Source organism: Falco cherrug, chromosome Z (assembly GCF_023634085.1).
Source record: "Falco cherrug isolate bFalChe1 chromosome Z, bFalChe1.pri, whole genome shotgun sequence".
Lineage (NCBI taxonomy): Eukaryota > Metazoa > Chordata > Aves > Falconiformes > Falconidae > Falco > Falco cherrug.
Window position 1 is genome coordinate 16,254,242 of NC_073720.1, and position 21,613 is coordinate 16,275,854.

The window sequence follows — 21,613 nt, forward strand, 5'->3', positions numbered from 1 at the left end:
GTGTGGGGTGGGGAGGCTTGTGAGAAGCCAAGTTAAAAGCACAAGGAAATGCAGGAAATCAACAAGAGGAGTAAGGACACCTAAAAAATGACCACAAAAATGACCTTGTTGGCAAAACATAGACTTGTGAGTAAGACAACTCACTCATAAATTCAACTTACTCATAGACTTATGAGTAAGACAACTCACATAACAGGACTGTTTAATAGTAAAGGTTGTATCTCTGTGCTGGTCCTGAATTCCAGAGAATGAAGGAAGCTGGACTTGTTAAAAGTCTCTGCGTGACAGTGAAAGAAGAGGACACAGCTGTTACTGTTGTTAGACCAAACCACCCAAAGAGAGAATATCTGCTGTGGAAGCTTTTTTTATGAATAATGTGACAAATCATTCAACACAAAGGACTACGGAATCATGAGAGAGTTTATCCAAAGAACAGGTAGGAAAGGAAAATATCAGTTTTCCTTTAGAGATCAGTTAGCATCTCTAAACTGAAAAGCATTGGTCTGCACCATTTCTGGTGCAGCAGAAAAAACAGAGGAGAGGCTCTTCTGGTTGTGGTTGTAACTAGCAAAGTGCAGTTGTTTGAGAATAGGATGATTAAAGGGAACTTGGAGACAGTGACTATGAAATTACAGAGTTCACAATCCTAAGAAAGAAAATAAGGCAAAAGGAGAAAATCATGGACTTGAAGCAGCAAACTTCCACCAACTCAAGTCAACAACAAAGTCAAAGGAAAATATAATTAAGCTGTTGTGGCAGAAAATATAAGCTATTCCTATTAGAAGTGAAAAGTACTGAGAGATGAGTTTAGGTAAGCTAGAAGCTTTTAATTGACCTCAAACTCACAAAGGTCCACCTGCAAAATAGAAATTCAATCAAATTCTAAAATGTATAAAATAACAGCACATGTATATAAAGCCCAATCAGAAAACTAAGCCACAAACCCGATACACAGCTAGAAAACACTTCAAAAGGTAATGTGCATTAATAATAAGGAAGAGCAAGGAAAATGTTGATTTTCTTGTCTGTTTGGGGGAGCAGAGGGAAGGCAATGACATAACTGATGATCTGAAGAAGGTTAGAGTATTTAAAACCTTTTTTGCATGTCAGCTGCAGGCACATGACTGGCATAATTAACATGCATGACAAAGTGTTAAGAATTCAGTCTGAAACAGGGAAGGAATAGGACAGGAGAGCGTTATGAAATTTTCTCAAGTCAGCCAGACCAAATAGTCTAAGGTCTGGGATATTTTAAGAATGAAGTGAATTAGTCAGATTAGCTATTACTTGAGAATTCATGAAAGATGGCTAAGACATGGACTACTGGGAAGGACAGAAGTAATAGCTGCTTTTTAGAAAAAGAGGCAAGAGACCAGAGGAAGAAGAGCCTGGAAATAATAAACAAACCAAATTAACTTCAACTCCCAGGAAAAACAAAATAATCTAGAATCAATGCAAACACTTGACAGATATCAGGAAAAGTAATAGCATTAAAACTAATTTGGTAATGCATGTCTTTTTAAACCCCTTTACTTTGATACTGTCATATCACAAAATTGGGGGTTTACAGTTGTAACTTTATTTAACTTTTTATTAACAATCTGGATAGCAATTTTATTAAACTTGCAGATGAGACAGAATTGGAAAGAAGTGCAAACATTAAGTATATTGGATGATATACTGCATTTAGGTGGCCATAATCAAATTTTAAAAAACACACAGGCCAGGGAATGACTTCTTAAGAATTTATTTTCCAGACAAGTAGGTCATCAATTGACGATGTATCACAAATAACAATCTATTGCAAGTGCAACACATAAGGAAAATGCTTTGATCTATAACTAGCAGTGCAGCCCTCGAGCCTTCCTTTTCTCAAGCACTACTGAATATCAGCTAGAGGATTTGTCTTACACTTGGGCACTATACTTCAGAAAAGACATGGGCCAACTGGAGAAAGCCAGAAACAGTGCAAGTGATTAGAGGCAAAGAGAATGGGATCTAAGATGAAAGATTTTAAAAAAAAATTTTGGCCTAAGACAGAGAAAAAACTGAAGGATACATAGCAATTTTCAAAACCAGGAGAGAGTAATCTGACCACCATTTTCATCATGGGCAGAAGAGTTCAGGAATTTAAATTGCAGCAAGGAGAATAAGGGTTAGGCATTACAGCAAACATTATAATAATAAATTTGTGAATTTCTGATACTGGTGGCTTTGGGAGGTAGAAGGGTCTTTACCACTGAAACTTGTTTAAAAAACTAGTCAAGAAAATAGCAAGAATTAGGTAAGGACAGTCAGTCCTGCTCTGGGACACATGAATGAACTACATCCTGAGTCAGGATTTGTTTCACCTGCATTTGGCTCATCAGTAATTTAAATGTGGCTACCATGTCAAAATTGTGTGCCACAAAAATGATAACAGGTGAAGCACAAGATGAGCAAGTGGTCTGTTCTCGTTAGGAGCTACTGCTCAATCTGAGTCTCCACCTGTATAAAGAAGTAGTCACCATGTCCTGTTCAGTGTGAAGTCACCTATTTTCCTGGAACCCAGCTTTATATTCCACTTGGCCCCCATCCCATAATGGAACTCTGAAGTCCTGTAAGAACATTATTATTCATAGGACTCCTGTTCTTTGGCTTCTCCAAGGCATATGGTATGCATTGCATGGCTTCCGTCCAAGGTAAAATGTTGTTATGAAGCCCCATTAATCAGAAAGGCTGGACACTCCCTCATCTGGATGGCTCTTGAGTTCATTTCTCTATCAGCTGGCTTTTGCCCTCACTGCTTTTCAGTACTGTTATGAGTGCTAAGAATCACCAAAGTACAAGCATGAAAGAGGTTTGAAATAATCATGTGCAGCAATTTCACCCAGACAGTGATAGAGGGCCAAAGGACATTCGATCGTGTAGATGGACAGCCAAACCATTTTCTATAAATGGAGTGGAAAGACCATGGGAGAACTCCATGGAGGAGAGAAGGACTTGTCATGCAAGAACAAAAGGGTCCAGAGACCTGCACTAAGATTTCTGAAGGAAGAACTGTCAGTGTAATCACATCTGCAAAAAGAGCCCTATAATAGGGAAACCAGGGAATCAGTGGGTATAATTTTTATACCTGATCAGACAGATGACACAGAATAGGATTGGGAGGCATTTAAATGAACATGGTCTTTTTGAAGAGTCGAAGTGCTATCTCACATCTTATGAACTTATGACCCAGGTACATAACAATATTCTACTTTGAAAGACACTTCTCTGTGAGTATTTGAAGGATACTCTAACAAAATGATTTTCCTCTACTGATGTTATGTTTTCCTCAAAATGGTCAGTTGATGTAAAAAAACGAGCTCTTCAGAAGGTTAACATCATCCTCAACAGAAAGCACATCAGTCACGTACAGAAAGCAAAAACATTCATTTTGTTAGGCTGTCTGTCTCAAATCCCTTGCTGTCACATATGCTTAAGACCTGTCAATTATAGACTTTAAACTGAATTGTAAATTAAAGGATACAGCTGTTCCTTGAACTAGCAGGCTTATGAAAACAACAAATAAAGTTACTCTGTGGTTTTGTTTGCATTCTTCAACTAGCCCAAGAAATTAAAAATTTACGCTTTATACACTGTGACTTGGGTCAAATTCTTGTCTGTTGTCTTTTGCATGGTAACACCACCATTTTAGCTTAAAGTGAATTTGAGTACCCAAATAATCATAGTCTCTGTTCTAGCTTCTGTGATCTCCCTTCCACCTAAATCTGACAGATTAACTTGGGCTGGAGAGGGGAAAGTAGCAAAAGTTGCAGAAAAATGCTCATAAAATGTGGGTAGACAATGAGTGCATGCTCTAAGTAATAAAACGTAAAACACTTTAAAAAGCAAATCAGTTAGGTCTCTAACATGTTGGACTTTAGGGATCTAAGTGCAGGAAAGCAAACCAATAAAGCCTTGTTTAATGTGCTTAAACCTCTGAGACGCTTGAGAGACTAGCATTTTAGACAGAAGATTCACTGGCCACTGAAGCTTGTTCTGTGGCCAGAAGGAAACGGAGGACAATGTGGACATACAGGTGCAGCAAGTGGTGTTAGGCTCTGGATACATTTTGCAGTATGTGCGGGGTCACAATCTTCAAAAAGTACCGAAAAGACTAAGGATGGGATTCAGTTAAGATCCACAGGGCGCTACTTGCACATTATTTATCTTAAAATTAATTAATGTTTCTCAGTGTTCATTTGCAGTAGTTCTTCTGGCTAATATAACATCTAGGATGAAGGACAGCTTGTGTAGCGCTGGAAGCAGGCCAGGACACCAACTCTGAAATTCCTTACCTTAAAAAAAGAAAAACATTGAATATACTGGCTGAAGCAAAACCTTCACTTCTACTCTCCTCCACCTCCCTTCTTCAGAGACAAAGCAAGCAAAATATCTCCATTTTCACCTTCCTTTTCCCAGAGAACCAGAGTCAATGTATTCATTACCGTCTGATGGGTCTTTACTGCAGATAATGACATGATGGATGCCTTAGAAACAACAGGGAGATAAAGACTGCAGGCTGTGGCAGGGTGTTCCTTCATTTTCCTCTCTCACTTTGCCTGCACCTCCTTATCCTGCATGCATGTTCACATTGATTCCTTGGACATTAGTTCCTTAAAGAAAATTCTCTGTTTCTAGGTAATTGTTTGTGAGGTAATTACTCTGCTTTCATGTAAAGTAGTCAGGGGAGCTTTGCTCTGTAGCTTTAAAGGAAGTAACCCAGACAACCCACAACCTAAAATTTTCCACATATTCAGAGGACGAGAGCAGAGCTGCTATTAAATATTGCTTTTATTTTTGCATTACAGCAAGCACTGTGCATTCCCAGCTCTTGGTACAAGTCTGGTCATGGTTGGAATATGCATTTTATTAGTACAGTTTATTTTCGTGGCAAGCAGTCGTGTGCCGTAAGAAAGTAACCTAAATGGTACTTTTTTCTGCAATTCAATTTATGATGGAAATTTAGATTAAAAGAGTGCTTCTCTTCTTTCAGCTATTCTTATTTCTTAGATGAGTAGAGAGCATTAAGAAGGTGAAGTGAGGAAAGAGGAGCCATTAACCTACCCACCCCACACAATTTTGACTTCCTCCTATCCTATGAAAAAAAGAATTTGATGGAAAACACATTATGTGCTTAAAAGATTGATGTACTCCCCATAAAGTTTATCAAAAGTTTCTCATGGCACTAGTGGACTTTTTTTCCTTCAGTTTTCTAAAGTCATGACATAAATGGAGAAATGCACATTCATCTGAATCATTCTTTCTATTTCTAAATTATTTCTAAAAGACCAACATGTTCCTTTTACATCCCACATTTTTGCATTACCATCTAAAAAGATCAGTGGAGGTTAATTGGAAAAAGATGTTTTATAACTAAAAAAATATGGATTCATAGTCCTTGTGCCTGAAGGCCAGCAACAAGTGGCGTACCCGTCCTGTTTACATACACATCGGTGTCGATGACCTGGAGGAGGTAACATGAACTCTCATCATGTTTGCAGATAACACCAAACCAGAGGGACCAGTCAATATGCTCAAGGGCAGGGCTGTCTTCCAGCAGGACCTAGACAGGCTGGAGGAATGGGCTGTAAAATTCTGCCAGGACAAATGCAAAATCCTGCCCGGGGAAGAAGCCCATGTAGTGATACAAGCTGAGGACTGACTGTGTGTGAAGAAGTTCTGCCGAAAAGAACCTTGTGGATTTGGCAGACAGCAAGCTGCTATGTGCCCCAGCAGCAAAGGCCAACAGCATCATCGGTTGTGTGAACAGGTGCACAACCAGGAGATGAAGAGAAGTGATTATCCCCCTTCACTTGGCAGTGATGAGATGACATCTTGTGTACTGCATCATCTTCCCCCCTCCCTGCAATAGAGACATTGTCAAACTGGAGCAAGCCCAGTGGCAGGCCACCAGGATGCTCAGGAGCTGGAGCGTCAGCACTGCAAGGGGAGGCTGAGGGACAGGGCTGCTCCAGTATGGAGAAGGGAAGGCTTTGGGGGCACCTCAGAGCACCTTTTCTCTTGCTGCAAGGAAGTCACTGAGAAGACAAAGCCATGCTCTCCACAGAAGTGCATGGTGGCAGGAAGAGAGGCAATGAGTGTAAGTCGAAGTAAGAAGTTCAGACTGCAGAAGAAAGGAAACCTTTTTCCCCATGAGGACAGTGCAGCAGTGGAGCAGGTTGCCCCAGGATGTGCAGTCTCCTTCCTTGGAAGTTTTTGAAACCCAGCTGAGTAAAGCCCTGAACAACAACATTTAACTACTTCGCTGACCCTGCACTGAGCAGAAGCCCATCAACTAGGGAGTTCCTGAGGTCCCTCACAAGCTGAATTTTCCCACGACTCTATGATTGTGTTAAATGAAAAGCATAGATTTAAGCTGCAGGTAAGAATGTGGAATATGAACAATGCCTCGATTTAATCTCAGTCTCCTGCAGTTTTTCATGCAGTTTTGAAAAATAAAACCCATTTTCTTAATTTAATATAAGTAGTTCCTCACCCAAGAGAAACACATTCATACTCACTTAAACTGGGAAAGATGTGAAATTTAGAACTTAAGATTCATTGTATTGTTAATCAAACACTCAATTAAGAGTGCATTTTGCAATACTGTATTGGCAAAATGCCCAGCAACCGAAAAGTCACTTCATTTCCTTCCAGTATAAACTCTACTAGCCAAAGAAACTCTTTTTTCCAGCACCAACTGCGCATGTGGACCCCATTATATTAATCTAGAAATGCATATAGTAACACAGCTTTTGCTGACTATAGCGAACTATTGCCTGCTAAACCAAGCAACCCCAGTTTGACTGGTGTAACTCCACCTATGGCAGATTTTACCCGATTAGCTGACTTTGTGCTGTACAAACACAGACTTAAGCCAGTGCTTAAACTAGGCATCCACAGCTAGTCTTGCAGAAACTACTGCCAATCATAATACAATGTGCACTAGCTGTAGCTGCTCTAAGTGAAGGAACCTTTCCCAAATCAAGAACTATTACGTACGCACTGAGCTGTTGAAATCCTATTTGACATACCGTTGATAAACACTGCATTATAGACTAATGTAAACAGCAAAAACACATTCAGCCACCATTTCAACTTCTGCTTCTGGTTCCAGATCATCATGCTCTGAAAGGGGAGGACTTTCAGTACACTGCTAGGAATGGACTGAAGTGGCAACTGTGCATGCAGAGAAAAGAGTGCTTACATTAGCTGGTGTTGGTATTATTGCATATTATGTCAGAACAAGTGGTCAGAAATCAGGTATCTTTACTGAGTGTATGCAAGCCAGACTTGCTTTTCCAGGCTTTTTAAAGGGATTGGAGGGAGTCTGGAAGAGTGATAATACAGCATAAATGAAAATGAAAAAGGGAAGTATAAAGGCATACATACAATTAAATATAGTTTGATAGGCATTTTCTAACAGACATGTAAAGAACTAACCAATTCCTATTTATTGTTGCTGAGCTAAATTTAAGATTCATGCTTCATAAGAAACCAAGCTCAAACATTCCAAAGCTAATTTCTGTCGATGATTAAAATACTAACACAAACTAGCAGCACAGAATAAGTGTATGATAATATCCCCACAAATATTCCAATGAAACTTAGTATACTGGTTATTAAAAGAAAGACAGATTATTTTTTTTTTAAATAAGGGAGAAGTGAAGAGATCACTGACCATTTATTATGCTATTTACACCCATTGGAGCAATGAAGAAAATTCAAAATATTTATCCTACAGACATGTAACACACACCCTTCTGCTTTTGCTGCTCCAGGACTAGCTGTAGACAGTGTGGAAACCCAAAATGTAATTTAGGGGTGAGGTCCTAATTAATGAAAAAAATGTAAAATAAAATTATCTTGCTTTTCAACTTCAGAGAACTTATTTCACTAACTTTCAACCCCCTCCTACCCAGGTACTGATGACCTTCACCTCTTCAAAGCCACCCTGCTGTCCCAAGTCAAATCAGCACCTACCTACACTCTCTCACCTGTCTCTCATCCTCCCAGTCCCAGCCACATCCCCACAAGCTTTCCGACAAAACGTCTTTGGCTGATGTTGCCTAAACTTGGTCTTGTTGGCAGTGAACTGTGTTTGACATTAATTCCCATGAAACTAAACCACCTGCCATGTGAAGTAAAAAATATTATCTAGTATAGAGAAAATCCAGGGAAGTATAAATCCAGAATATATAATAAATCTACTAATTTACTACTATCTATGTTTATTCAAACATATAATGAGGGAGCAGTAGTACCTTCCCTGGTTTATCTGTGTGGTATTTTAGCTGTTCGACTTTCACTGCTACTTGGTCAACACAAAAAAGTTTGTAATAATCTCAGATCTTACTATGTTACAGGAATGTTATATGAAACACACACCGTAAACATCTCTGGAGCTGGAACACAAGTTCTCCTCTCCTAACACAGTGCTCCAACCACAAAACTACAGAGTCAGGATCAGGTCTGTGGTTGCAATTTCGAACTCAACAAGTAACTAATCCTGCTCTGCCAAGGTAAGAATGAAAGGCCTGAGGAGCAGCAGCTAGTTTGGCAGCACAGGCACCTCCCGGGAGATGTGGATATGAATCCCCTAACCATTGGTAAGAATTGAAACTTAATGTTCTTTGCAGGTATGTTAATGGAAAGGCTGTAGTATTGCTTGGCACTGTTGAAAGAATGTCGAGTTCTGTTTCCATGATTTTTAAATGGGGAAAAGGCAAAAGATAGTTCTGGTGTAGCAATGAGAAAGATGTGTCTGTGTGCCCCCGGTTTAAAACCTCAGTGACACTTCTGGCAGATAGTTATCAACATGCGAAATTTCCATTCTATTAAGCCAGTCGAAAATTGGTGGGATCACATCTCATGGTCCATCTTGCCCCTGCTACGTTTTTACCTCCCACCCACCCCCTGTCCCCTCCCCAGTTTGGTTTGGCACCCACAGGAGCTGGCAGAGAGCCAGCCTGGAGTGACAGCCTGGCTACAGATGGACAACTTGCTATTTGCGGGTCAAGTCTTGGAGGCACACTGGCTCCCTGAAGCTAAGCAGCACCCTGTTGCAGAGCTCCTGGTGCAAGAGCAAGGTAAGGGCAGCACCAGCCTGAGCAGGGAAAGGTGCCAGGAGCAGCACCTTCCCCAGCCACTGTAACCCAGCAACTTCCATGTGGTGGCATCAGCAAGCGTGTCCATCGAACCACAGCAGGGAACGCGGGTGAGCCGCGGTGTTCTACTCCAGGCTGATTTCTGGGGAGGATTTCCATCATGGTTTACCAAATGATTGTCAAACTCTTGCAACACAGGCTTGTGTTGCTCTTGTCCCACCTCCATTGTACAGGGAAGACAGATGCTGAGCCAGCATGGGGCAGGGGGGCGGGGGGGTGTGTGGGTGTGTGGGGGTGTGTGTGTGTGTGTGTGCATGTAGGTGCTGCAAGGGCCTTAAAGATCAGTACTGCCACTGCTGAAGTCACCTTTCTGCTGGGTCCGTCTCTGGAACTTTGTGAATGTAAATGGTACTCGAATAAAATAAACTGATGGCACTATGGTCGTTCTGACTGCTCACTTTCCTAAGCTGTTTCTCAAAAGAGAATTTTTAATTATTTTACAATAATTAAAGCCCAAGCTGTCGGTCCCCAGGTTGCTGTAGCTCACGCCTACACTCCCCTTACCCGGCCCTGCGTGAGGAAGGTGCCCGTCATCGCACTCTCGGGCTCCAAAGCCGCTCCATTTTCCCCGGCAGCCGCGCGTGCCCCACGCCGACACCCCTCGTCCCCAACATCGCCCTCACCGCCCCCCCAGACCCACCCCGCCCCTGCCGGCACCTTACCGGAGCCCCCGCTCTCGCCCCGCACCAGCCGCGGCCGAGGCGGTGCCGGAGCGGTAACGCCTCCGCGCAGCCCCCGGCGCCCACAGCGCGGAGCCGGCGTCCCGGGGGAGCAGCTCCCGCCCCCCCGGCAGCGAGAAGCGCTGCAGTAGCCGCCACCTTCCCCTAGACGGAGCCCCGCGGCGCAGTGACAGTGACAGGCGCCGGCTGGGGCTCCCGGGCGGCCGGGCAGCCAGCCGCGCTGCCGGGGCCGCGCCGCCCCCGCCCCGCCAGACATGTTCCCCGGCGCGACGCAGAGCCCGCTCCCTGCCCCCTCCCCGCGGCGGGCGGAGGGCCCAGCGGGCGCGGCGGCCATGGGGTGAGGAGGCGGCGGCGGCCGCTGAGCGGCGGGACACGGCGGGGCAGGGTGGGCGCGCAGAGGGCGGCGGGCAGCGAGGCGTGCGCGCTGCGGCGGCGGGCGGCGGTGCGCCGAGGGGCGGTGCGCTCCCCGCCGGCCCCGGCCTGACCTCCGCCCCGCCCCGCCCCGCGGGAGGGGTGCGGGCTGAGCCCGCCGCCCGCCCGCGCCTGTAGTCGCTGCCTGCTCAGAAGTTGGGGCTGGCCCCGGGCGGAGGGAGCGCGATGCCCGGCGGTGCCGCCGCCGCGGCGGCCGCTCGCTGAGGCGCTCCCATGGTGCCGGCGCCCGCCGGGGGGGCCGCGCCCGCCGCCGCCGCCCGCCGCGCCACCGTAACTCGGGGGGAAGTTTCTGAGCGAGTCGGTGAGTACCGGGCGGCGGCTGCGCGCCTCCCCCCGCCCGCCGCGTCCCGCGTGCAGCGGGCGCGGGGCCGCTTCCTCGGGCCGGGTCCGGCTCCTGCCGGGTTCTCCTCCCCCGGCGCCCGGCTCTCGCCCGGCGGTGGCGGGGGGCTTGTGACGGGTGCCCGCGGCCCCGGTCGGTGTCGGAGCGCCCCCGAGGGCGGCTGGCGCCCGGCGTGTCCCGCTGGCGCGGGCAGCGCGGCGCCGGACCGGGCCGTGGCAGTGGGCGGCAGCTCCGGCCGCGGCGGCGGCGGGGCGGCCGGGGCGCGAAGTGTGCAGCGGCCCCGGGTGCGGGGGGGTGGCGGGGAAGGGGAGCCCGCCTTGGCGCGCTGGAGAAACCGTTCTTCAGAGAAACCTTCTCCGCAGGGGCTCTGGCTTAAAAGCAGAGCGGGGCGGTGGGGGAGCTGCCGGGGTCTCGGTCTTCCCGGCCCTGACGGACCTGGTCGGAGTTTCTCTTCGGTGTGGTTTATTCCAGTTTATACAACTCCCCCCCTCCCCTCTTTTTTTTTCTTTTTCTTTTTTTAAAAAACAACTTTTCATGCCATCTGTAACTGATTGCCTTTCTTGGGGTGTGTGGTCTACTCCAAGTATTGCACGGGGAAAAAACCTGAGCACAGGCAGTATTTTAAAAAACAAATCGTGCAAATGCTCGGAGCGGTGGTGTGTAACACAGACGGTGTCACTGCAGAGGAGCAGTGTTTTCTCACAGCAGCGTCTTCAGTGATACTTGTTGTAAACTCTCGTGGGGCTACTTCTAGCGATCATGTGTGTGGATGTGCATTAGTTACTCATCTTTTAAGTAGCATCTATCTCGTTCAGACTCTAATGTATTATTAACTTACTCTGTTCAGTCACAGCTTCATTTTCCTCCTCGTGTAGCAATTACAAAAGACCCACATCTGGTCATCTTTCTGTTCGTGGTTAAATCAGAAGTAAGAATGAAGTAATTAAAAAAACTGTAGTCCACTGCCTGAGTTGGATTCCATTTTATAAATGCTTTAAGTAAGTGTTTACCGATAGGAAAAATGGTATTTACCTGGTGAAGTGGTGCTTAAGTCTGAAAGACTCTTAGCTATAGCTTAGACTTGGTTGTTCGAATCAGTGATGAAAATGTAAGCTGGGAATAGAATCAATACAAGGAGATTTGGGAAGATTGATTTAAATACTGGTGTTTATTTTAAAAGATGCCTGTTTAAATACTGAGATTAGAGTAGATTGCAACTGAGATGTTTTGTGGTTCTGAGTGAGAAAATGTAAATATTACTGAAAGTTGCTCAGACAGCTTGCAATTTTTAAATGGGAATTTGGTGTCTTTCATCTCCACAACATCTCTGTCTCGCTTTACTAGAGTTGCTACTTGCTGTGTTAATTCAGGACATTAGCATGTTCTGTGGAGAACTGACAAGCAAGACAGCAGGCAGTGCTTCTCAGGAGTCATTTCTAAAACTGCCAGTAAATGGTAGTGGTACTTCTGTTAAATATGTGAAAATAATTGCTGTAATTTATAGAGGAGTCATACATATCCCCCAAATATTTTGGAGTGAAATTCTCCAGGTATGTTTTCATCGCCACAGGCTGTCTCATAGTCGCCTGGTGTAGATGCTTTTGCACAGCAGCAGTGCAGCAGCACGCAAATGTATAAAACCAGGGGCTCTATGGAAGTGTTATTTTCTGTAGCACAGTGAAGCATAGGTGTCTGTGCCACGCTGGGTGTGATCCAGAGTTGTATGGAGCTGATTCTGCATGTTTTTACTAACTGAAGTAGCATGTGCTACTGTGTGTGACCTCTTGTGCCCGTTTCCAGTAGGGAAAGCTCAAATAAATCCTTGACGGCAATTCCCCTGTTTCTGGGTTGATATCTTTTTTCTGTGATCTGGAGGCTGAGAAAGTATAATATATATTGGTTGTTTTATGGTATAACTTTCAGTCACAGGATTGCTTTCCCTTAACTGTATATACATTTCTGTTAATGTGTTATGAACTAGAGATAAGGCCTTGTTTCGGTCAAGTGAAGCTTCCTTTTGCTGTAGAAATTGTTTTCTATCAAAGCCAGTGTTTATCTTGTGCTACTAATGGGAGCATTGAGCTGAATAAATATAACATTGTGTATCTTATTTGAAATACCAGATTTCTGTGGACAAAATAGAAGCTGTGAATATTTGTCATTGAGAAAGCAATGTAGGCAGAGATGCTTTGATTTTTTTCTTTTTGTCTGATTTAAAAAAAAAGTTTTATCATACACAACCAACACTTGTTTTCAGTCCAGTTGAAGCTCTTGTAATCTTAAGGTGGGTGTCAAATATTTTCAAAGCACTGCAAGTAAATAAAAATGATAGGAGTAACAAGAAGAGGGGATAAAGTTTGTGGGGAAAGGAAGGGCAAGGATACTACTAGTGCAATCTACTCAGTCCACCTGGAAGTCGCTAAATGGTTGATTAGCTAGAGGATGGGGTTCCTTTTAACTAAATCTTCCTTGTTTTTTCACCAAGTATTTATCTGATGGAAAGACAAGTCTTTGGCCCATCAGAGCTGGGATGGTAATTCTGGAAAGCGGGCGGAGAGGCAGCAGGGCTGCCACTACAGTCGTGGCAAAGGCAAAAGGCTGATGCAATGAGATACTAGCTTGGCAGGAGCAATTTATGTCAGGACTTGAAGGAACACTTTGTACTCGAATTGTTTATCACAAGGGAAATCTTTCTTTCTTGCATATGAATCCCAATTTAAGTTCTTTGTATGGGGTGAGTGTTTACATCATTTTGATTCATGAGAGATTAACAAGCATCCTCTTACCAAAGATCGGGTTCTCAATGTATTGAGAAACAATTTTTCACAGTAAATCATAAAGGCTGTTTCCTGACAGGTTAATGTTGTCCATATCACATTTACTGCAGGTAATTAAATGAAAATATGTTTAAGCATGATACTTTGTTGGCCTTTTGAAAGCAGGTATTCTGTTGTAAAGAAAGTTATCACCAGAAACTTTGTGGTTTTATTAATAAGTTAATATAAACTTTGGAAACACTTTACAGTAGCAGGGTGTTTTATGGTAGACTGAGACATAATGTCTTGCCTAAACAAGGCAATGTTCCTTGCCGTTTGCTGAGCACTTTGGAAGTAATGTGAGGATGTAAAAGACAATTAAAATTATTTTTACTGAAGGAATAACTGCTGGAAAACACCATTGTCTAGTCTTCGGCTTCAGGCAGTAATGGTCACTGATGCATGAACTACTTGTATTAAATGTGCATGTGCACAGGCACTTGGTTCAGAGCAACTTTTCGGGTGTAAGGTCCCACATCATTTGTTACCCATGTAGTTAGTAGCTGAAGGATTATAGCAGTAGTCGAGTATGCAGGAGCTTAAAACTCCATTTGTCATGCTATTCATATTTATCATGCTAAGCACATTTGTTTCAAAAAAACCCACTGACTGCAATGTTGATATCGGTATCTTCTAAATCATGCTCAGTTTTATAACATTGAGTTTTTAAGATACTCCAATTTGTAGTGATACAGTCTGCAACATAGTCTTTCATTCTGCTATGCATCCAGACTAGCAGCTGTGTTTCGTGGAAGGGAGTCACTGTGTGGGATTGTGGTCATAAGGGGGAAGGTCATACAGGGCTGCATCGAGGATGCTGGAGATATGGTGGGAACAATGAAGTCTGCGTGGGGAATGCTGATGGCAGGATATGGAGCTCTGGTAAATTTAGCAGAAAATTTTAAGCATTAAAAGAGTAAGCACAGCACCTGTTCTTCTGGTGTGGAAGGGGTGAGGCTTTACCTGGTCTCTCTAAATGGTTACCAAGAAGGAGAAATGAGAATCACAGCAGGGTATCACAGTGCTAGACTGGCTAAGCCTACAGGTGACTACCTAGGGCGGGTGCATGGGAAACTGAACTGAGAATGGGCAGAGAGGATGCTTCACCAGCTTTGCACTCATTAAGGCGAAAGATTTCTGTCTCTGATCACTTAATAAGCTTACTGCTTGTAATCCTAGAACAAAGATGATATGTGAAGACATAAATATGAATTATCAGTTGCATTTGGGTACCATTTAAACACTGGACAATAGCAGGGGTGGAGACAATTAACACTTAAAACTTTAAAAGCTCCTTAAATACTGTCATAAATCCATTACAGCCTTCAAATTCAGTTTATAAGTAGTCAGTCCAAACATGAAGTAGTATTTCAGATGCGCTACAGGGTCATTTTGTGCAATACAGGTTTATCAGCACCTAATACACAATTCTGAGGGGCAGTTGGAAAGAGTTACGTTATTAATAACAACTGTTGTGTTGCATCATTCAAGTGCTTAAATTGAGTTTGGAGTTTGACTGCCTCAGGAGAGAGTGAGATTGGTAAAACCTGGACTTTTGGTGGGAGAGAAATCAAACCCTGACGTATCATCAGGAGCTGTTCCAGTGCTGTGCTCACTGGCTGTTGGCTTGTTCCTCCAGGCTGTTGTGGTATTGCTGTACTGGGCTCAGTACACCAGCTTTTGCAGTGACTTTTGTTAAGGTCTGGGCAGCCGGGAATTTGGGGAGAGGTATTTTTTAGCCTGTTCCTCTCCAGGTAAAGGCAGTGGCTGTTTGTAGCCATGAAAAATCTGCTACATCTATAAAATGCTCATTCAAATCCTCCTGGTCTGGCTCCATATTCCAGCGGATGTCTAGGTTGTGTTGACGGTACCCTGTAGGTAGAAACTGTACCTGTGTTAGTTCTGTGAACAGATATCTGTGTACCTGATCAGTATGCAGCAGTTTTGGGTTTTAATCTGTACATCGTTCATTTCTACAACTTTACTGGTATAGCCAAACAGCTCCTCCTTTGCCTGTTGGAGTCTGGGGATTGGGTAGTGGTAAGTCTGACTCTCTTTTGAGAGTCTGTAGGCCAGGAGAAACAGCCTGAAAGAACCAAGAAATTTTATTTCAGCTGTCTCGGTTAAATGAGCGTGCTTGGCAGTTTTTGCTTCACTTCATGAACTGCATGCCTTATTCCCAGTTGCTCTCCAATGTTCAGCTAGCAGCCTGGTTTCTGCTGTGTTTCACAGTTTCTCTTTTTTTGCCTGCCGTTTTCACACACACAGGAATTTCTGACCGTGTTACCTTGAGAATGAATTGGTGCAGTGGGCTCTTCCTTATCACGTGACTGCAAATACTGTTTGCATTTGGTACCGAATGCTTACTAACTTGTGTTTGCTCAAGAACCATGTTATGGATGTACTTTGTAATTATTTTGAGCAATGCCTTGTGTACTGGTTTCATCCAAAAAAGCTTAGACTGTTCCTGAGATTGCTAGTAGCTCTATGTGATGCTGTAAAAAGTGAGTGAAAAGAAAGCAGGATTTCATCTAGATGGTGATTCTTGTCCCTTGCTTCTCATGAGTTGAAGAGAGACTGACTGTGATTACATTTGGGATCAAGCTTTATCTGTTCTGCCTGGAGTAAGAAGGTCTGGGATGAGGATCAGGAGAAGAAAAGCAATTGGAAGCAATGAGTTGCTCTGTCTTTGGTTTTAATTACTTTTTATGGCTGAGCCTAGTAAAGTATGTCCAGGGAACACTATGGAACTTTTACTTACAAGAAACCCCCAAGGAAAACTATCGCTGTTGTAATGACTGTGACAGTTTGAATTGGGGCACAGAGCAGCTCTAAGGACAAAGTGAGATGTTAAACAGAATATGATGCAGTCAGGACTCCACAAGCCCATCTGTACAGCGTGTAAACAGCATGTGCAGATCAAACCCAGGGATCTGTGCTTACACTGGGTCTTTCTTTGGTCTTCCAGTTCGAGTCCTGGCTTTTGTAGGGTATAAGCTAGGGACCGTGCTTGCTGCAGTGAGTTGAGCCACCAGAAGGGATGATATGCAGCCTGCAGTGGGAAATCCTGTTCTTTTTTTCCCTGAATTGTTTGCAGTTTGGGGCTTATCCACACACATAACCAAAGCACATGCAGCTGAAACTTTTCAGACTTGACTTGTGCTTGTTCCAGACAGTGCCAGCGTGTTGGTCCAGTACATGTGAATGGACTGTACTTGTGGCCACAACGTTACTGCAATGTGAGATCAGAGGGAGTGTTGAGACGGTCATTTTAGGTTTTTTAGGTGTGATTTCTGACCTTTGGAGAGCAGCACTGAGCCTCCGGGTCTGCTTGTGCTGGGGGGTGCTAACAAACACTGCACAGGAGAGATGCTTGTTATGTGATACGGTCACTGCTGGCCTCCTGTACGTCGGCCAATTCTGCCAGTGCAGGACAGTGTGTACGGCACGGAGGGATTGCAGCCCAGGATGGGGAGAAATGGCCCCTTCACCTCCCTGTGAGGAAGGCTATTTTTGTGGAACTGTGTGGTGAGCTCTGGTATCTTCCAGAACTAAGGTGTATTTAATAAGGGTGGCCATATTTCAGAAACTATTTCAGAAAAAGCAGTCACTGTTGTAAAACAGCCTGTGCTTTGTTTTACTGCTGGTTCTTAGCTAAGTATTTTGCTTGTATAGCTAATTTCCTTGAAATAATAGGTAGCTTTGAGAGAATTAATTTCTTTGATTGTACTGGGTCCATACACCTTTCCTTGGTGGTGTGTAATTTATCTACCACAAGGCATACATGAGTGTGCTAACTACAGTGGATACTGCTTTGGCTGAGCGCAGGGATGCTGGAGGTGGTGGTAAGAAAGGATGGCATTCACCCATTTAAGTGTGGTGAGGGGCATGCCTAACTTGCATCAGAGCAAGGAGGAGAGTAAAAATACTTGTAGGAAGGTGCTTTTTACATCATTGATTTTTCAGGCTTATGGTGTATAACTGTAAAACCTGTATCTCATGTACAAGGGAAATAAGCAACACATAGTGCCCTTGTATTGTGAATCCAGCTTATGGCACAGATGAATGCACTTAATGCCATGGTGGAAAAAGTAATGCTGTTTACTGTTGTGCCCATGCATTTATGCAGCCTGTTCTATTGCTTTTTTCCAATTATAAGAGTTAATGTATTATTAAAGTAACCAAAAGTATTGTGAAAAATCATTTGCAGGTCCATTTTCCTCTTCTGTTGCATTACTGCAGGTGGAAGGCTCTCTCTGTAAGAGCCCAAGGGAGTTTTATGGATCCAGTGGGAATAAAAAGACCCCATCTGTCAAAAAGGAAGGACATAGGATTTAGGAAGAGACACTCCTCCTGACTAACTGTTCACATTAACGTGGAACAATACAGTGGATATCTTAATACAGAAGCTTCTGTAGTCGTATGCCTGTTCTGTATGCTGAGGTATGAATTTCAGATAAAATTCATTTTTTATTTGGCTTATTATTTGAATGTCATTTCAAGCCTAATGAACCCAAGAGCCTGATTAACCTCAGGAGATATCAAGAGTAGAAGAGGGAAGAAATTTTCCACAGTAGGTGAACATGTTCTACAGGTGTTTCAGTTTGGTAAGTCATGCAGAAGAGGAAAGGAAGTTTTAGGTGGGAGGAATCAAGAACAAGGGACTACATAAAGATTGTGAATAATTTCTGAAACAAAATGGAATATGTGTAATTAGAAAGATCAGGACATGAAAGCCTGGGGAACTGTTGGATGATATTGGAAAGACTAAAGTTATAGACTCTGAACTGTTTGGTTCCACTGTTTTAATGAGAAAACTGAACATTGTATGACCAGTAATCAAAAGTACATGTTTAAGACTTAAGTGTAGTGATTTGTTTAAGGATGTTTGAGGTGGCTGGACTAAAATATTGTAAAAAAACCCAAAACCCTCAAGATGATTTGAAAACTCAAATGTAACTTGAATTGCACCCAGAAGTATATTTTCATATTGATTTTTTTAAAAAAATAATTAATTTTTATTATGGTAAAAATTATGCCACCTGATGGCTAGAGCTGTGGTACGAGTAGAGATGGTTTTATTGGAAAGAAATAGTTAGGTCTCATTTTGCCAGAGGCTTGCATTGCTATGCTTTCCAAATAGCATAGTGGTTGCAGTGTTTTGTAGGAGCCTGTCATTGCAACAGCTTGTAAAAAACACAGGGAACAGAAAGATGGTATTTTTGCATCAGAACAACTGATGTCTTTCACCAACTCACTTTATATGTAGTATACATGCTGTTTGTGTGTATTGTGCTTTTTGTTTTATTTACTGATGCTGAAGTGTGGAAAAAAAAAAGATGTCAATAAAAATGACTGGCACCATTTGTTGTTAGGGTTGAAACAAGAGGTGTGTGTCTCACTAGTTATTTATTTGTCTGGATTATTTTTAAGTGATTTTGAACGGTTCCTGACAAGGAACCTGATCTGACAAGAGCCTGTGAGTTGGTAATCCTATCTGTACGAAGCAGAAGTGTGCTCTTATGGGCAAAAGAACCATCCCTCCCACCCTTTACATTTCAGACACTGGCACTGACCAGATATCTTGAAAATTAGCATAAAAAGTACATTAGCTGCTGTTCAGGCTGAGCAGTGCTTCAAAGCAGTGGCCTCAGCTGTGGCTTCTGGCTCTGCCGATCACACAGCTGTCTGGTCTTGGGGCTGTTTGTTTGCTCCATTTGGGGTGGCCAGGCTCCTCTGCCCCTACAGCCACACACCAAAACTTTTGCTCAGCTGAGAGCAGGAGTCAAACAGGGGTTATTAAAGTAATTTATTTTTTTTATGTAACTTTGAACCCTTAAACACCTTCTATTGGGGTACAAACCATTTTAGAAATGTATTAGGTTTATATTACGGTGTATGTTAACATCCTTTACGTTGTCGGTTTTTGTAGGCTCTGTAGGTTGAAAATTTCTGTAACCTACTAGGGTGACATCCATTAGACATACTGGCTCTTACTCTGTCGAATAGTTACCATGACCTGGCCTGCCAGAGAAGGTGCAAACTGACGGACGGCGAGGGGAGGGAGGAATGCTCTGCATCTCTGCTGTGTCAGTGTCAGTACTGGCCTTGAGGGAGAAGGCAGCAGGTTACTTGCAGAGGCTTCTGTAGAAGGCTTTCTTATTTTCTTCTGGTTTTAAGCAGTCATATTAAACAATTGACAAAGCCAAATATCACAACCGTGATCCTTAGCTTACTGGGCATCTAGTCAAATTTCAGCACATCTTTGAGAGAACAATCCATGAGTAAGAAAAATGCATGCGGATTATTGAACTGCATGCTTCCTTTTTGTATACAGAACATGTTGAGCCTCATGTTATCACTATATTTAATAGTCCTAGCAAAGTTACTTCCTTTGCTTTATTCCAGCTCTTCTGACTGAAAGTTAGTTTTCAGTTTTTGGTAGGATTTTGAGTCGTGTGGCTTAGGGAAAGCATGGAGGGACTGACAGAGGCTTCTTGTACAGGATGAATGAGCAATCCTTATCTCTTGTCACATCACTGTGCTTTAGCAGGGTGGCAGTGGTGGGCAGTGGCAAAAGCCTGTGTTTGTGGTGTTGCTTCATATCCGTAGGTTGGTGTTTTCCAGATGTTCTAATAATTACTCCCTGCTTTAACAATGCAGATAGGTGCTCTTAAAAAATGTTATTAAAATTCCCCGTCAGAAGCAGCACTGTTGTTCAAAAGCTGTGGCTTGTGGAGCACTTCCAGACAATGCAGACTGCAGCCAGCTTGAGGAAAGTGCTGAGCTGTGCTCGGGCCAGAGGAGACAGCGGCCAGTGCTTCAATCGCCCGTCCAGCAGCCTGTGAGCACAGCTGCCTGTGTGCTGTCCCCTGTCCCTCCCCAGCCCCTCTCTCTGGGCTGCTGAGCAGAAATTGAAGTGTCTCTGAGTTTGTGCTAATGTATGTGGACTGAGCAATTGGTTTCCTCTGACACCAGTACAGGAGAAGCAGCTGATGATAAAGCCCATGTGTTAAGTATCCCTAAGACAGCAGAGCTGCAGAAGCTGGTGGAGGTGGAAAGTCGCTAGTAGAGAATAGCAGGAAGCCTGAACAAGCAATCATGTATTCATTATGGCAATTACTGGACAGAAATAGGGCATCTTCTGGGAGAAGATTAATGTTAATCTACGTTTTGTTCTGTTGGTGCAGCTCGTAGTGCAGGTGACTGGCAATCTTCTGTAGGTGCTGTAATCACACAAAGGATACCAGAGGACTTCAGACATTTGAAAAGCAACAACATAAAAGCACCAGAAGCCCATTGACCAGGCTAGCATTGATTCTTCATGTCACATAAGCTTTGGGGGGGATGCATTAAGGGCGTGAGACATGAAGACTAGACTAATTCTAACACTGTAGATCAAGGATGGAGGGTATGTAATTCTAAGGGAACAGCATGGGCCTTTTTGCGTGTTCTACATTATAAATAGTTGATTATTGGCAGCTTTGGCTTTGGGCCTTGACTTTCGACCCCCTGCTGCTTTTACCGTTCATTCCTTTGTCTCTGTCTTAGCAGAGCCACTTCAGTCAGTACAGAAAAGGACTAATGCCATTTATGATGTTGTTTTGTCATTCAAACAAACAGAGCCATTCATATTCCCAGACTTTCTTCCCAGACCTGAGTGTGTCTGGTGGGTGAGGGATGATGCTTTCAAAACCATCCAGGTAACTCCTTTCTGAGGAGTGACATGGCGCCTAACTGGGCTATAGGTAGGGAACTTTCTGCAGATAGTGTTACTAACTTTGGATGTACTTTATGTAGTGTTAGTATTTCTGGTTATTGTTTGGCTCAAGAATGTATCTATCCATGGACTTAAAATGCTGGCTGCTCTTCTTCCCTTATTGCCAGCAAGTCGCTGTGTAGAACAGTCATTTGGTCATAATGAATCTAAGCAAATGTTGAAATAGTGAAGTGCCACATGAACCATTAGAATTAATTGTCATGGAATCAAGAAGACCCACAACAGTGGTGTTTCATCTTCAGCTATTAATACAGTTGGGCATTGAGAAGTTATGAAGGAAATTCAAAACAATCTCTCCAAGTTTTGCCAAGATTACTTGATGGAATCACTTGTTGCCATATGCTGATGGTGAATGAGAGAGAACTGCAGCC

General features: G+C 43.5%; 1 protein-coding gene across 3 annotated transcripts in view; it reads left to right on the plus strand.

Annotated features, from left to right (window-relative positions):
- Positions 1–10,454: 10,454 nt before the first annotated feature.
- The window catches only part of GHR (growth hormone receptor), a 125,488-nt gene continuing 114,329 nt past the window's right edge, over positions 10,455–21,613 (plus strand). For all 3 annotated transcript variants that reach the window (XM_055698575.1, XM_055698576.1, XM_055698579.1), the window contains exon 1: positions 10,455–10,607. The gene's annotated coding sequence lies outside the window, so the exon portion shown is untranslated. The remainder of the gene's footprint in view (positions 10,608–21,613) is intronic.